We start from the raw sequence: 17,117 nt of genomic DNA on the forward strand, positions 1-17,117 counted from the left end.
CTACATTGTGAAGATCTTAGGTGAATTATTCCATTGGCAATGACATGTTTATATACTAAAGGTAACCCAAAATCTAATATAATCTAATCTATAACAGATATTTCAAATATACTAGGATTAGTGGTGGGAATCTACTCTAACAGAGCTTGCTCATACCATTTTTCAATTTGTAAATGCAGTTTATGGTAGTGGAGATGTTAGAGAATTCAATTGTTACGGTTACATTACCTCCTTGGTAAAGCGATTCGTCGGGGCAAGATATCTGTTGCCCTGGCTATTGATGGTGGGATTTGCACTTTCGCCAATCGCATACATCTCCCAGTGAGTGTAGTCACAGTTCACCACATGGAAATACCCGTGCCGGCACCTGAATTTGTTTTCACAAAGAAAGAAATTCGTTTCAAATCACTCCATTTTTCTGGAAAAGGAAACTCTCAAACAAGAAGTGAAATGTAGATGGATGTGTGTAGGGAAAGGAAGGAGAGTAGAATTGAGAGTTGGAAGTGCTGGAAAGGAAACCCAAAAGGAGGATCCGATAATGAATGAGAAAACAAACAAGATGTGGATTACAATACATTCTCACTGACCCGAATTTGCTTAACGTGGAAGTTGTGGGACCTAACCCCAACAAAAAACAAGAAGCAGGACAGTTTCAAGCTTGTCAGACAATGATAAACAAAGATGAGAAGAATAAGAATAAGAACAAGCTAATTACCTGCTGAATACGAGCTCTTTTTTAAAATATTTGATCTTCGTATATAGAAACTGACTGACCAAAATGCTCTACCCTCTCCAATATTACCTGGACATGTTGAATTCCTTAGCATTAGGAAGTGTGGGTTGCAGGTGTAGCCAACCCACAATTAAGGATATGAGATCTGAAAGGAAAACAGATCTATCAACAAGAATCGAATCAAAATCCAACGAAATCTCTCAGAATCGAAAGACATAAGCTGGATTCATATTAAAATAGATTAAGCACTAAAAATTGAGAAAAAATCCATAAGTGGAAAAAAATGGAAAAGAACTCACTATCTTTTGAGGATCTGATGATCGGGGGGGGGGGGGGAGAGAGAGAGAGAGAGAGAGAGAGAGAGAGGAGGTAGATCTGACGAAGACGAGAGAAATATTGGAGAAGACATAGAGAAGAGCTAGGGTTTGGTTCGGTGAGGAGCTGATATCGGTGTATATGCCCCTTATTTATCTAGCCTACACGGAAATCGGCAATGGAGGAGCAGATTTCACAGCAAAGAACAAGGTTTTGCTCTTAGATCAAAGACCAAACCCTAATTGCTGATATTGCAATGCAGAAACTGCTCAAATCCAGCAAATGAGCTAGAAATGACAGGATTTTTCACTTCCCGAGCAAGATTTCAGTGAAAACAGCCAAAAAAAAAAAACTCCTTAGATCGAACCAAAAAACACGGAAATTGGATTTTGAACGGCCAAATGGAGAAAACGCACGAAAATGATAGATTTCTGCCCCGATTTCTGATTTTTGAGAGGATTTTAGTTGAGAAATCAAAAGAAAAAAAGAGAGAACGAGTACCTGAAATCGGCGAAGAGATTGCTGGTGTGGAGGACAGAATTGACATTTCTAGGCATTGTAATGGATCGAATTGCAGAAGTTGAACGCTATTTCGATCTGTTTTCCTTTCAGAGCTTGGGGATTTTGATAGATAGAATTGCAGAAGTTGAACGCGATTTCGCTCTGTTTTCCTTTTGGAGTTTAGGGATTTTGAGAGAGAGCTCTACTTCGAGGAAGATGAATTCACGGAGATGATATACTGGATCTGTAAGAAACGGAACATGGTATACTCGTCTCTCTACGGTACATGTGGCAGGCAATGCGGAAATCGAGTCTGTTCATTTGCAGGGCCCAAAATGAGATTTGGATCTATTTCATTTTTGGGTTCTTGCACTAAAATTAATTCTTAATTTATCAATTTTACAAAAATTCTCAAAAAGAAAAAAAAATCAAGATTCTTATTTTATTTTTTTTTAATTATAAATTTTTTAATGGTTATAAATTTGTAGAAATTTATCAAAAATAAAATAAAAATCTCAGTTTTTTCAAAATTATCAAAAAATAAAATAAAATCAATTCTCAATGGTTTTAGAAATTCTTAATTTTTTTCAAAATTTTCAATTATTTGAAATTTCTCAATTTTTTAATATTTTCCAATTTCTTTTGAGATTCTCAAATTCAAAATTCTTATTTTTTTTCAAAAATTTCAAAAATTTTCAAAATTCTAATTTTTTTTTTTTTAAATGCTCAATTTTTAAAAAAAATTCATACTTTTTCATAATTATCATTTTTTTATTCTTAATTTTTTAAAAGTTCTCAAATTTTTTAAAAATTCTTAGTTCTTAGAAATTTTAAAATTCAAATTTTTTTTCGAAACTCTTAATTTTTTTTCAAAACTCTCAATTTTTTCACAATTGTCAAAAATTTTAAAAATTATTAATTGTTTCAAGCTTCTCAATTTTTTTCAGTATTCTTAAATGTAGACTTTTAGCCTCGGTTCCTATGCAACAGAGGTTAAAAATGTAGACCTTCTGCCTCGGTTCTTATACAACTGAGGTTAAAAAGTAGACCTCTCACCTTGGTTCCTATGCAACTGAGGCTAAAAAGTAGACCTTTCGCCTCGGTTCTTATGCAACTGAGGCTAAAAAGTAGACCTTCCGCCTCGGTTCCTATACAACTGAGGTTAAAAAGTAGACCTCTCACATTGGTTCCTATACGACTGAGGCTAAAAAGTAGACCTTTCGCCTCGGTTACTATGGAACCGAGGCTACAAAGTAGACTTTTAGCCTTAGTTCCCTAGCAACTGAGGCTAAAAAGTAGCCCTTTCGCCTCGGTTCCCATGCAACTGAGGCTAAAAAGTAGACCTTTTGCCTCGGTTCCTATACAACTGAGGCTAAAATGTAGACCTTTCGCCTCATTTTCTATATAACTGAGGCTAAAAGGTAAACCTTTCGCCTCGGTTACTATGCAACTGAGGCTAAAAAATAGACCTTTCGCCTTGGTTACTATGCAACTAAAGCTAAAAAGTAGACTTTTAGCCTCAGTTCCCTAGCAACTGAGGCGAAAAATGAACTTTTAGCCTCAGTTCCTTAGCAACCGAGGCTAAAAAACACATTTAGCCTCCATTTTTTCAACTGAGGCTAAAAAATTGAGGCTAAAGCCCCCTTTTCTTGTAGTGTGTCTTGATGCATCATGAAATGAACTTATGAAGATGTGCTCATCAGTGTAAGTGCGGCCCATGTTTCAACCATCCGGACTACTTATCTATTGCATTGGCACAGGGTTGAATATTTTAGAAATTCAACTGAAGTTCTTTTTCAGTGCTTTCTCTGTTTATTTCACCTCTAACGCCATCCATGATAGTCAAAAATGGATTTGTGTATATGAAGACATGGAGCATATGAAGATATTGACACATTTCTTTCTTGTAAAAAAAGGAAAAGATTCTTCAATGGCTTTGATTATTCATTGTATTTTCAGAATGTCTGTTGATCTGCAAATTCTCATTTTGATTACTCATTGTCTTGTTTACTTTGTTCTCGCAGTGTACTAGATCCTATATGAAATGGTGCATGGAAAAAGTGGCTGGAGATTGTTGGTTGTATTGGCCAAGTTAGGAGTGGACCGCATGGAGGATTTTAATTTATTTTTATGTATTTGGACCACTATATATATATATATATAGGGAAATGCTCACCTGCGTACCAGTTCGCACGGAACTGGTGCGAACTTTTTTGAGAACCCATCATATGTGATGTGGATCCAAAATTTGAACCGTTCATGTGAAGCAGCACCTCATGAAACCCCCTGGGCCCAAGTTTTACTTTGATCTAAAACTTTGATGGGCCATGAAAAATGAAAACAATTTCCTTCCTTGATTTGCATTTCTCTTTGCTATGGCCCACCAGAATTTTAGATCAGGGTAAAAATTTGTCACATGGGGTATCATGGGATTCCACATCAGATGGACCATTTAGATTAGACACCCATGACACGTATGTAGAGGTGCGCACGTGCGTAGGTAAGCATGACTCTGTGTGTGTGTGTGTGTGTGTGTTATTGTAAAGTCATACAATTTTATTTTTTTTATATTAGTTTTTAATTGTACTCCAACATTCTTTGGATTTCAAATATTACAAAAATATATGTTCCAACTGGGAAAAAAATACTAGCTTTTGCCAGTGATTACACGATTTTTATCAAGGGTCACTATAAGAAAATAGGCCTTTAGCCACAATTTTTTAGCCTCAGTTGAAAAAATGGAGGCTAAATGTGTCTTTTAGCCTCGGTTGCTAAGAAACTGAGGCTAAAAGTTCATCTTTCGCCTCATTTGCATAGGAACTGAGGCGAAAGGTCTACCTTTAGACTCAGTTGCATAGGAGCCGAGGCGAAAAGTCTACCTTTTAGCCTCAGTTACATAGGAATCGAGGCTAAAAGTCTACCTTTTAACCTCAGTTGTATAGGAATCGAGGCAAAAAGTCTATTTTTTAGCTCCAGTTACATATGAACCGAGGCGAAAAGTCTACCTTTTAGCCTCAACTGCATAGGAACTAAGGCGAAAAGTCTACCTTTTAGCCTCAGTTACACAGGAACTGAGGCCAAAAGTCTACCTTTTAGCCTCAGTTGTATAACAACTGAGGTGAAAAGTCTATTTTTTAGCCTCAGTTCCATAGGAACCGAGGTGAAAAGTCTACCTTTTAGCCTCACTTGCATAGGAATCGAGACGAAAAGTCTAGTTTTTAGCCTCAGTTGCATAGGAACCGATGCGAAAAGTCTATTTTTTAGCCTCAGTTGCATAGGAACCGAGGCGAAAAGTCTACCTTTTAGCCTCAATTGCATAGGAACCGAGGTGAAAAGTCCACCTTTTAGCCTCAGTTACATAGGAATCGAGACAAAAAGTCTAGTTTTTAGCCTCAGTTGCATAGGAACCGATGCAAAAAGTCTATTTTTTAGCCTCAGTTGCATAGGAACCGAGGCGAAAAGTCTACCTTTTAGCCTCAGTTGCATAGGAACCGAGGTGAAAAGTCCATCTTTTAGCCTTAGTTACGTAGGAACCGACGCAAAAAGTCTACCTTTTAGCCTCAGTTGCATAGGAACTAAGGCGAAAAGTCTATTTTTTAGCCTCAGTTGCATAGGAATCGAGGCGAAAAGTCTACCTTTTAGCCTCAGTTGCATAGGAACCGTGGCAAAAAGTCTAGTTTTTAGCCTCGAAAAGTCTACCTTTTAGCCTCAGTTGCATAGGAACCATGGTGAAAAGTCTAGTTTTTAGCCTCAGTTGCATAGGAACCGAAGCGAAAAGTCTACCTTTTAGCCACCGTTGCATAGCAACCGATGCAAAAAGTCTACCTTTTATTTGTAACCATATTTGTAAACTAATCATTTTTAGAATACGTTATTTCAATCTAATGAATATAAATAAGAATTTAAGCAGTATGTTTCACCATGTGAACATCTTTGATCCGACACAAGTTTTTTATGTTGGCACGTGTAGTGCGTTTTATTTTGGTGCTTGAAAATGACGCGTTTGTAATTAGTATTCACTGAAGCTTAAACTCATTCTTTGAACCACGGTTAGTTTTTTAACCCCTTCTATCTCAATGAGAGTTAAATGAGAAGCAGACGATTCCAAGAGAGAGAGAGAGAGAGAGAGAGAGAGAAAGCGGAAGAAGGATCGAAGGAGAGAAGGTTTCAGGAGCGCTACAATCCTGGCATTGGTATTTATTAATCTCGAATTCATGCTGTTGATTGGTGATCTCATGTTTGTTGAAAGCCGATTCGACGGTTGCGGTCTCTCCACTCTAGGTTACCGTCAGGTTTTCCTCAGATGTCAGCCTTTGAGTGAGTTGATTCCATCAATCTCTTCATTCTCATTAATCAATGTGAAAAACAAACTAATTCTACTGGAATACACTTTCGGATCGCGATTTGTTTCGATCTCTTAAAGTAGATCCCTTCGATTTATCAGTTCTTTGAAAATTGCTTGATTTCATTAGCTTTTTAGGAAATGTTAGGGTTTTGATTGGATCCTGATGTGCTCTGGTGTAGATTTGACATGAATAAGTAGGAGGATGGGCAGAATCTTTCAAATTACTGTTTTTTTTTTTTCATTTGATTAGAAGATTTTGATTTTTTTTTCTTGATGGAACTAGCTGCACATTTCTGAAGAATAAATAAATTTTCATGAGTTTTTCCTAATTTTTATTTTTTTTCTTGATTTTTTTTTTGGGATTTTATTGTTGTTGATAATTGCTTCTGTTATTATGGAAATTCTTCTAACAATCGCCTTTTTTTATAAGATCTGGAAATTGTAGTTAAAAGCCTTTGAAGTTTCATGGATTTTTATTTTTTTTCCTTCATTTGGTTGAAGTTGCAGTGGCTTTCTGGAAAATAAACATAATCTGAGTATTGTTTATTTATTTCAGTTTTTTTGCTTTCTTTCCGAAACCTCTTCTTAGGGAAATGGCTGTACTTACTACGTTTTTTTTTTTTTTTTTAGCCGATTGGGAAATCATAGTTTATTTGCCTTTTTTTTTGGATTTTTTTTTTTTGTGATGTTGTGTTTCAATTTATTTTTTCTGAGGAACTTGCTATCATTTTTTTGAGCAATTGTTGAATCGCATTGTTTTTCCCCTCAATTTTGAGGAATGTTTTTCACTGTAGATTTGGTAAAACATGTAAATTCTTAAAACAAGGTAGAAATGCATTCTGGGTTGCTGTTTCCAATCATTGCTGCTATTGAATATATTGTAGTTCCTACTCTGATCCTGGTTTTGGTAACTATTCTTATCTCAGGTGTTTGAGCTTTGATAGTGATTTTGAATTGTGATGTGGTTTTGCAATGTCATTGTTCCATAAATACTGTGACAGTTGCTTAGTAGTGCATTTTGCAATGTCATTGTTAATGGTTTGGGTCACTGAAACAGGGGCTCCCCTTGTAAGAGCAGAAAACCCGAGCTTACTGTCAGAACTCTCAGCCTAAGCATTGTATAATACCGTCTTTGATACTTATCCTAGTATGAGGAATTGGCATCTACCATGAAGAATATGCTTATGTTTTGAAACCTTGTTATTGGAATTCATTCCGAATGACCTTGAAATGATATGTAATCCCAGGCATTGAACAATATGTATGATGTGTTGTGTGTAACTTAATGAAATCATCTCAGTTAATGTTGTATGATAGCAATGAGAAAAAACTTTGATACTCTGGTAGAGAGCGAGGGATGATACGCAGGGACTTTGAAAAAAAAAACTTAGAAATTGGATACATGTTTTAGGTGTATCATGAACCAATTATCATACTTATTTGATTATCTGTTAATCTGATTTGTGGAAATGTATTTGATGGTTAAAAATGCACAATATATATATATATATATATATATATATATATATATATATATATATATATATATACACACACACAAAGATGAGGTAGATCATACCACAAGACAGTTAGGATAATGATTTCCACCTATGAAACCATTGTGGAGACATTCACAATATAGTGGATGTCATTGAAACAACAGCTTATGTCACTAGAATGTTCTGCTCAGGTTAGAAATTTTGGATAAAATCTTGTCCCAATTGATCATGGGCATGGATAATACAAATGTCTTATATTTCTAAAAAAAATAGTGATTGATATTATCATGATTTCATAGTTTCATAGTGCGCCAACCTTTTTCCCCTTTTCCGTCTTGCGCTTTTGTCACTAATGCACCCCCCATGACAATGATTGAATTGGAAAGACCAAGAAATTTCAACTAAACATTTTCGGTAATTTAGATAGCAACCATTTATTTGGGGTTTCCATTTTGATTATGGCTAAAATCGAACATTTTCGGTAATTTAGATAACAACCATTTATTTGGGGTTTCCATTTTGATTATGGCCAAAATCAGTCTTTCTTTCTAATTTAAGTTCAACTTTTAGAAACCTACTACTCAATTTGGAATTTCATCTATTTGACCCAATTTATCTAGCCTTTAGTATGGAAATCTAAATGCTGATTTAAATAAAACAGGACAATCAGTCAAATTAGGGAACTGAAATACCAAGTTTATATCATGTTCCAAGTTTTTTTTCCATATTCCTTTCAGAATTCCTTTAAAAAAAAATTGCAATATTCTGCTCTTTAACTGTAGGTCTGGGTGCATAGAGCTTTCAATTAATTGAATAGTTAGTGATCCCTATTATCCTGTGGAAAATCATTGAGAATTGGATATTGACAGCATTTTATAATTATAGGCTTGCCTTTAGGGATCTTGATATGTTTGTGTGCATAATGGAAAATACACTCATGTATTATTGAACATCTGTCCTTTATATTATAAATTTAAGCATACATTTTCATTGTTGGTGTTTATTGCAAATGATGTTATTATGTCATACTTTGTTTCTTTCTATACATCTTGCAAGGTGAGTTTCAGACTGAAAACTCATACAAAGAGCTTGGAGTATGTATCAATTTTTCTATGGACTTGTCTGGATGCTCAAAGTTCTTTTCATTCCCTCATCAGCAATCCTATTTCTCATCTATTTTGCAAACCACCACTTGCCTATTCCCACCCCAGTATCTGTTCCATCTCTCACTCGTGCGAAGTGAATGAATCATTTTCGTATAGATCTATTTTGTAGCTCTTATTGGAACTAGCCTTCTTTGTTGAATTGTACTGTTCTTAGATGGTGAAGCTTCGGTTTTTTCTTCTGTAGTAGTTTCATCATGCTATTACCTTTTTGCCTATAATAAACGAAGCTTTATTGTTCAATGTTTTGTGATGCAAGTGGAATGGAATGATGAATTTCATCTGATAGATTTGAAAATTAATTTGTTGATTGTTACTTCTATTTCAAGATGAATTCTCAGCCAAAGGTTATTAAAGGTTTGATTCTCACAGAGGATTGATTTTGAAGGCTTAATTAGAACTTCTATTCTAATTAACAGTTCTTTTTAACTTCTATTTATACATTACAAGCGAGAAAATGCTTGTTTATTTTGAAACTTCAACTAATTCGTGCTTTCTCTGCTGGATTTACAACTTGGGTTGGTCAAATCTATTTCGATCTCTTTAACAAGGGCCTGTTTAGACATCTCTCGAAAGAAATTAGGATTTGTTTGGATTTTTTCAGAGGAATCAATGATACAAATTCACCTTATCATTTGGATTGGGTCACAAAACAGGAAACACATTGGGAAGGCTCCTGTTTTCTTGATTTTTCTGCTCCAGAGCAGTTGCTTGCCTCTAGACATGCTATTGCTATTAAAACCATTATCCTATGCAGACAACATATGGCTTGGACTCATGCATCATGGGAGAAGTTTGTTATATCATCCCTAAGTGTGGGAAGTGTGGGAATTATTTAAACTGCTCCAATTTTATCTTTGTTAACTATAGTTTGTGTTGCAGGTTGTGGAATGTGAGTTGTTGGTGGTCCCTGCAAGCGAATTACCATACGAGGGACATGACTCAGTTAAGGTATGCTTCAGTTAACTGCTGAGGTTCAGGCTTCTCTTATTTTTATGGTCCTTCAAGAGCACTTTTATTTATCATTTGGGTATTTAAATGGGCCCTAAGAATGTTGCCAAAGATTCTATCTATTGTGAAGCTCTTCTGTTATTTCTGTTTTGGAAATTCAAATAGTTTCATGTTTGAATTTATTTTCATTCTGTTGCTCAATCGGGGATTGTGTACTTTTTTGAAAATTGGAAACTAGTGAAACTTGTAGTTTTCTAGAGGGAATCTTATATATCTAGCAAGTGAAACAAAAATGAGATGTTCAGAAGAGTAAAAACCTCATCAAGAACTCTTACGAGATACCATACCACATGCCTTGCTTTAGGATACATTTGGATGTTAGGTTCTCAAGGGTGATAGGATGTGCTCTTGATGATTATTATGTTGATTTCTGATATCAGCAAACTTTCAACTAGTCCAAGGTTTTTAAATGCTCTAACTATTCATTTTTCTTCTTTTGGTTTTGTAACAGACAATTGTAACATTTTTTAGCTGTGTTATGGCTGCTATTGGAAACGATGCTGGTCCTGGTCAGAATATTATATTAGTATTGCAGTTTCTTTCTTTTGTTTATATTTTGAGATCATACCTTTTTGTCATGCAATATAGAAGGGAACTGATTTAAGGCATTTGCTTTTATAGGCAATGTTGTGGTTAATGTGTACATCAAGCATGGGAAGAAGTTTGCTTTTGTGGATATGAAAATGTTGAAGAAGTGAGCAATGCAATGGCATTAGACGGGATAACGTTTGAGGTAACCATGTTCCCTTATTATTATTATTATTATTATTATTATTATTATTTTAAAGGTACCTTGTTCCATTTATTTCTAAACAAAGTATTTTCTGCAATTTGATTTTGGTGATAGGGAAGATGATCCATGTCCTAAACAACAATGAGCATGCTCTTGATATGGCTGCAGCACTTCATCACTAATTAGGAGATACTGATGAGCTAAACGATGGCAATGGCTCAGTGAAGTAGAGAACTAATGTGTTACTTCTTGGTGATCACCTTGAAGATCTAGGAATGTCTGATGGTTTGAACTATGAGAACCAAATTGTTGTTGGATTCTTGTAAGTAAATCACTGCCTTTCTGTCTTTTGTAGTTATAAATTGTCAGTTTTCCTTTTTCCTATGAACCGTTACTTGTAGATAAATGGTCTTAGTTGAATTTGTTGGGGTTATGTTTCAAAAGCTTGTTCCATCAGCAGAATTCCAACCAGAATACCATATGCTACCCTAAAATCAGTTAGAATATTTCCCAATTTCAGACGAAGTTGTAGATAACTAAACAAAAGAAGTCCTAGGAATTTTATGTCGATGGGAACAAAGCCTCAATTGCATTATTTTCCTTTTCAGAGTTCATTTTTCTTCATTTGTTTATTATCTCTTTGGACATCCAATTTAAAAGCCTTTACCATTACACGATAGTTATGGTTGTTATAATAGTTAAATTTGAAGAAAATAAAACATAGAAAAGTCTGCAAAATCTACAATATCTGTTTTACATCAACTGTTCCAATTTCTTCCATTAATGACCATTAATAAGATGGGTGTTTTTGAAGAAATGGCCGCTATAGCAGTTTCTACAACCATGCTTTTGACTTGAGCTACATTCGGATGTGCAGTTGATTTAAATTAAATTCCAACAAGTAAGATATCCAAAATTGGATTACTCCCACTATATTTAGTGAGTGATATGTTCCAAGTTGCAATTGCATTTATTTTAAGTTGGACTTGAAACAAAGACAATTGCAGCAATGTTGAGAGAAAACTGCATTTATAATTAAAAAATTGTTGCGATTGTTTATTTCCACTCTGCTGCATCTTATTATCTTAGTTGAAGTTTGTATGTCCAACCTTATAGTAGTTTTGCTTTGAAGAAAACTATGCTTCCATTGCAGTGTTTTAGATATTTTTTTCTTTTTCCTTTTTCGAAGTTGGATGTTGTATCTTGGATACCATTTCCCATTTTGGTTATTGGATTGGCATTATGAATGCAGATGGAAGGACAATCCAGCAATACAAGATTCGTGAATTCCAAGTATGTTTGTTATCCTTGGGTTTTCATATTGCTTTATGGTAAGCTTTGCAGGCATTAAAATTAATTTACAAGATCCATATTTGTAGTTTAAACTTTCTTGAAGAATTAGATTGTTTTGAGAGATTATATAATCATCCCTAGCGATTTTTTGCTATTTTTTCACTTGATTTTGCAATTGATGTGGTGTACTGTCATACAAGTTAACTAGATGCTACTTTTGCATGTATTGTTTTATTTGGGAATTTATAAGTCATAGAGAATCTGGGTGTGTGTGTTTATGCCAGAGTCTATCTTTATCAATAGAAAAAAAGTGGTAGATGGTTCTGTCCTTTTCTAGAGCCACTCCCTCTGAATGTTTTAGAGTATGTGACTAGAACGTATCTCTCAGGAAGATTGGAACTGTGCCCAACAGTGGTGGCTTGCAACCAGCTTCTCCTTTGATGTCAGAGTCTATCTTTTTTTTTTCTCCTGCTGTAAGTATCCATAAAATTGTATGTCCTCTAAGATTTAGATGGTTATAAGCACAATTGAACTGGTATGCTCCACCATACATGGACTAAAAAAAATTACCTTCCTAGCACATTTGAAGTGTCAGCTATTAGGTCCCTAATCAAACAGTTTTTGAAGAACCATGGCATGTGCATTGAATAAACTTGAGTGAGATGTGTTCAAGAAGGTCTTGCACACATCTCACTTAACCATTGCCAAGATTCCATTGACCTAATGTTCCAACAAGTTAAAAGCAAAGTTATTTCTGTTTTTGTTTTTGGGTTCAGTCACTTTCTCGGGTTGTAATATGGAAGATAGCACGGGGAGTTGTGTTCATTTGACACATGGATAGTCGCACACAAAATTATTGCTAATGGCGAGTTCTTCTTCTTTGCAGATGCTTTCAGACAACCGAACAAGCTGTAGTTGTTCATCAGCCAAGCAAAAGTCATACCCAAATCTTGCGTTGTGACTTTGTATTATTTGTGGAACCTAATGTTGTGCAATAGTTTGATTGAGTTCGTTTTGAAAACTTTAAATAGTAAACAAGTGAGATTGATTGTTTGATTGAGTTGTTAACTATTTTATTGGTATTATGGCTTTCATGATTGATTGTTTCATGAGTGGATTGAATGAATGGATTAGTAATTTAAATAAATATTTTAAAAAATTAAACATTTTTAGCCTCAATTTGTAATTGAGGCTTGGATTTAGCCTCGGTTGTTGAGAACCAAGGCTAAAATTCATGTGGCTAAAGGCTTTAGCCTCAGTTGTTGAGAACCGAGGTTAAAAATAGGTTTTGCTTCAATTGGAGGCAACCGAGGCTAAAATTTGGATTTAGTCTCAATTGAAAACAATGGAGGCTAGAATTTTGATTTAACCTCATTTCGAGAAAACTAAAGCTAAAAAGGTCTTTTAGCCTCACTTGAAGAACCGAGGATATAAAAGTCATTTTAGCCTCGGTTGCTAAAACTGAGGCTAAAGCCTTTAGCCACGGGGGTTTCAACCTCGGTTTGGATACCTGAGGCAAAACTGAGGCTAAAAGCTTTAGCCTCAATTTTTAACCTTTTAAGCCTCAATTTTGAGCTGAGGCTAAAGCCCCCTTTTCTTATAGTGGGTTCAAAACCGTTCCTAAATAACGAAAAATATCATTCCTAAAATATGTTCTCAAAATCAGGAATGGCTTAGAACTATTTTGAAAGACATTTCTAAAATTTGAAACGGACTGAAATTGATTTTTAGGAAGCCCTAAATAGTTCAGGAACGGTTTTCAACCATTCCTATTTTTTTCTGAAGTCTTAAATAGTTTAGGAATGGTTTTCAACCATTCCTAAATAGCGATTTTGATATAGTCTTCGCTAGGTGTGGTCTAATTGATTAGAGGTAGTGTGCAAGGAACACTTATCACTAAGCAATGGGCTTGCCCAATAGACTCAAGGAAGATTATCATTGTGTGCCTTCTCACTCCTTAACAATTTCAACCATTCCTAAATAACAATTTTGGTATAGTGTTCCCTAGGTGTGGTCCACTTGATTAGAAGTAGTGCGCAAGGCACACTGACCACTAAGTAATAGGCTTGCCCAACAAGCTCAAGGTTACCATTGTAGGCTTCTCACTTCTTAATGATATGTCTTTATGTTGGGCCCACTTGGGCCTTACGGTTGCCTCATTTAGATGGCCGCCTATATCTTAAGATAATAATTGGGCAGTAAAATCTATCTACTACACATTTCATAAGTTAGATAACACTCATTTACAAAACATGCCAGTATGCCTCATTAGATGAAGGGTAAGGCCCATATAAGACAGCCCACACTAGATGGCCCACCTAAGGTTTTAGGCCACCAGTACCTATGAGTTTATTTTCAGGGTTTAGATGCTTCATTAAATGCCTTAGGAAGGCAGTGGACCCCACTGATGTGGCCCCATATGAATTTTATATCAAACAGATTTTTGTGAAAAAGTGGTTCTGAGCCATTTTGAGTCAGCTTTATGATCAAGTGGAGCCCACATCTAATGAAAGGAAATAGCCACCAGGTAGATTTGTGTATGAACTTTAAAAATTATAAGGTGGGCCTCATTTTTTGGGTGTGTATAATTTATGGTAATGGCTCAAACACGGGTACTTAGAGAAACTGTGTAGGAAATAAAGTGCAGAAATAGTTTAGGCGCAAATTTGAGTACATTGCACGATTACATGGGGCCACCCTTTCGCACTGTATCAGGTGCTCTTGGCATCAATATATATAGAATTCAAAGATCATAATGTGGGACCCATTGGTTCTGCACACATAATATTTTACGCAAGGCCAAACATGAGCATTTTAATTTTTTGCACAACTATGCCTAGCCCCATTTTGAGACCAGCTCCTCGATCATGTGGGGTACTCTATGGCTAAAGTAAAATACTATTTATTTATTTATTGTTTCAAGTGGTGTCCCACTCATATATTACACATGGGGTCCACCACATAGGCCTAAAGTTGGTCCAAAACACAAAAATAATCAAACAACTCTCAACAATGAGGTCTGTCACAAATTTGGGCCCACTTCCCAAACACTTGGGGATCATTCTCGACAAAATGGTACCACATCCCAATGGATTGATATGTGGATTAAACATCTCCCATAGTGGGACCCTTAACCACAAAGCGTGGGGCCCATCACAATGTGTCAAAGAGGCCAACATGCAATACAATTAGGAACTTGAGAAAAATTTCAACAAACATAAAAAGTGCGAAAGAAAGGAAATAGATCTAATGGGAAGTGGCACTCATAAGCTAGCAAAGCATAGATAAGAGACACACATCAAGGCACATGATTGTCTAGATTGGTTAAACTAATAAAACATATACATCATAAGTGGTCCCACTTGCAAGTGGGCTCACAATAAGAGGACGAATCTTACGAACAGCATACATACAACATACACATCAAGTAGTACATGAAATGTGTTGAACAAATCTCTATGATCAGATTCTCTGTTAGAAAATCTAAGCCAATAGATGGTTTTCAAACACATCATTCAGTCTACGTATAGGTTTCCAACTATACAGGGTCTTGGATCTATCTGAATCACACATAATAATTTAAGATTTATCCTTATAGAAGTATCAATTGGTATAGAATATGACCACAAGGACCATACATATGATTATTAACTAACTTAAGTAAGCTAATAAAAAAATATCAAATTGATCTGACCGTTGGAATCACAGATGTGGCCCAAAAATATATGGCCATAATAAGACTCTAGATGCATTTTCGTACAAGTCAAAGATATCAATCTTTCGAACTCCCATCGAGGCATATTATACACCTTTAGAAAGCTATTCTAATTTTCTAAGAACCCAATGGATCATATATTTCTATTGGTTTTATTAAATGGAAAAATATGGGTCCGCTTTTTATAAATTGAGATCATTTATGCGTTGTTGGACAACAACCAAGTAAAATTGATGCTACGAGAGATTGGACTGTCAAATAGCCACTAAATTTGGTTCAGACTTAACATATAGTGTGATACATACTACCACCAAGTTTCACTTAAGATCTCAAGATGATTAATTTTATATAATTTTTACAAGTTACTATTTAGATAGGTAAATGTGAGTACATGTGAAATGTGTGGTCATCCAGATGGACCCTCAACATGAGCCACCTTGCTGACCACCATGGCGAGCCATACATGCACACAAGGGGCCCCACACACATCAAGAAAATATAAAAGGAAAAAAAGAAAGAGGAGTAAGAGGATGATGAAAGGAGGGGGCGTAAACTCACCTCAAATGGATGGATGGCTGGATGGTGATGAGTGGTCCACTCCTAGTAGGTTTGATGGTGGGCCACACATTTTCCCCTCTCTTTCAAAATTTCAAAAATTGCTAAGTATAGTAAAAGTACGAGTGTAAATGAGTCTCTACTCTTTTATAGAGAATGGGGTTTAGGTGGCAATATGATGTGGCAGATTTAGAGGGTCTTATTGGTGCTAAAAGTGAGGTGGGAGGTGGCATATGCTATGAGTGGTGGATGGATGAGGTGGATGGTGCTAAGCATGCATTGGATAAGGTGGATGAAATCTAGGCATGCATTGGCAAGAGGATGGATAAAGATTATAGGTTGTAGGTAATGCATGGTGGATGATGAAGTGGAGTGTTTCAATTGGTTGTTTGAAGTGATGTGGCACACAACAAAGCAAGCATTTGATGCATGTGTAGAATGAGGTAGCCATGTGCCATGATTAGTTTTTAAGGCAATGAGAGAGGGCTAATGATGGATTTTGGGGTAGAACCCAATTTTGTCTCATAATGCATTGTCTCATATGTGCTATCTCTTCATTTGTCATGTAGTGATTGTCTCATCTTGTTATAATTTTTATATTATAAAAAGTGGGCCCAGGTCCAATGGGCTTAGCACAATAAAGATTGCTTGATACACTAGGGTATTGCGTACACTAGGATACTACATACAATCAATCGACGGTGCAAATTATGACATGTATACATAAGCAGTGTTTCTATGAACTAGGGTCCCATAAGCCCACATAAGTAATATATTTCAAAATCCATAAGCATTCTCGTTGTATCTCCTACTAAGACTGGATGACATAATACCATGGATTCATTCAAGCCTTCCCATCGTTTCGAAATAAAAGATGGAATTTACATCTGATCAAATTGAATTTCTTACCTCCTAATCCCACCTAACATCACGTTCGAAACATGCCCTAAATGGTCTCTTATGATTACATTAGGCCAAGTAAATCTCTGATGTGCTTTCACAAACATGTTTAAGTAGAGTCTGCTAGAATTTCACATGTGGTAGTCTATGTCCATTTAATATAAGTGGTTTCTCAGAGAGATTACAAATTGTATAATGAAATGGTTAAAATTAATTGACTTGAAACCCAAAACAGAAGGGATAAGAAGAAATTGATTTGCGAGTTTTACGTGAAATGGATACAAGTGTTGTCACGCTCCAAACTCGGAAACCAGGCTCATAGAATTTTCGATTGCAGAATCCAGCACCGACAGC

The 17,117-nt window shown here is 35.6% G+C and overlaps 2 long non-coding RNA genes across 2 annotated transcripts; one reads left to right on the top strand and one right to left on the bottom strand.

Moving 5' to 3' along the window:
* Nucleotides 1-151: 151 nt before the first annotated feature.
* On the bottom strand, nt 152-1,747 carry LOC131237157 (uncharacterized). Its single transcript, XR_009167073.1, has 3 exons — nt 1,550-1,747; nt 716-802; nt 152-367 (listed from the first exon to the last, which is right to left on the bottom strand). It is a non-coding gene; the product is annotated as an uncharacterized LOC131237157 (long non-coding RNA).
* Nucleotides 1,748-8,565: 6,818 nt separating this feature from the next.
* On the top strand, nt 8,566-12,687 carry LOC131237158 (uncharacterized). Its single transcript, XR_009167074.1, has 3 exons — nt 8,566-9,507; nt 11,553-11,593; nt 12,480-12,687. It is a non-coding gene; the product is annotated as an uncharacterized LOC131237158 (long non-coding RNA).
* Nucleotides 12,688-17,117: the final 4,430 nt, after the last annotated feature.

This window comes from Magnolia sinica, chromosome 2 (genome assembly GCF_029962835.1).
Source record: "Magnolia sinica isolate HGM2019 chromosome 2, MsV1, whole genome shotgun sequence".
In the NCBI taxonomy this organism is placed as follows: domain Eukaryota; kingdom Viridiplantae; phylum Streptophyta; class Magnoliopsida; order Magnoliales; family Magnoliaceae; genus Magnolia; species Magnolia sinica.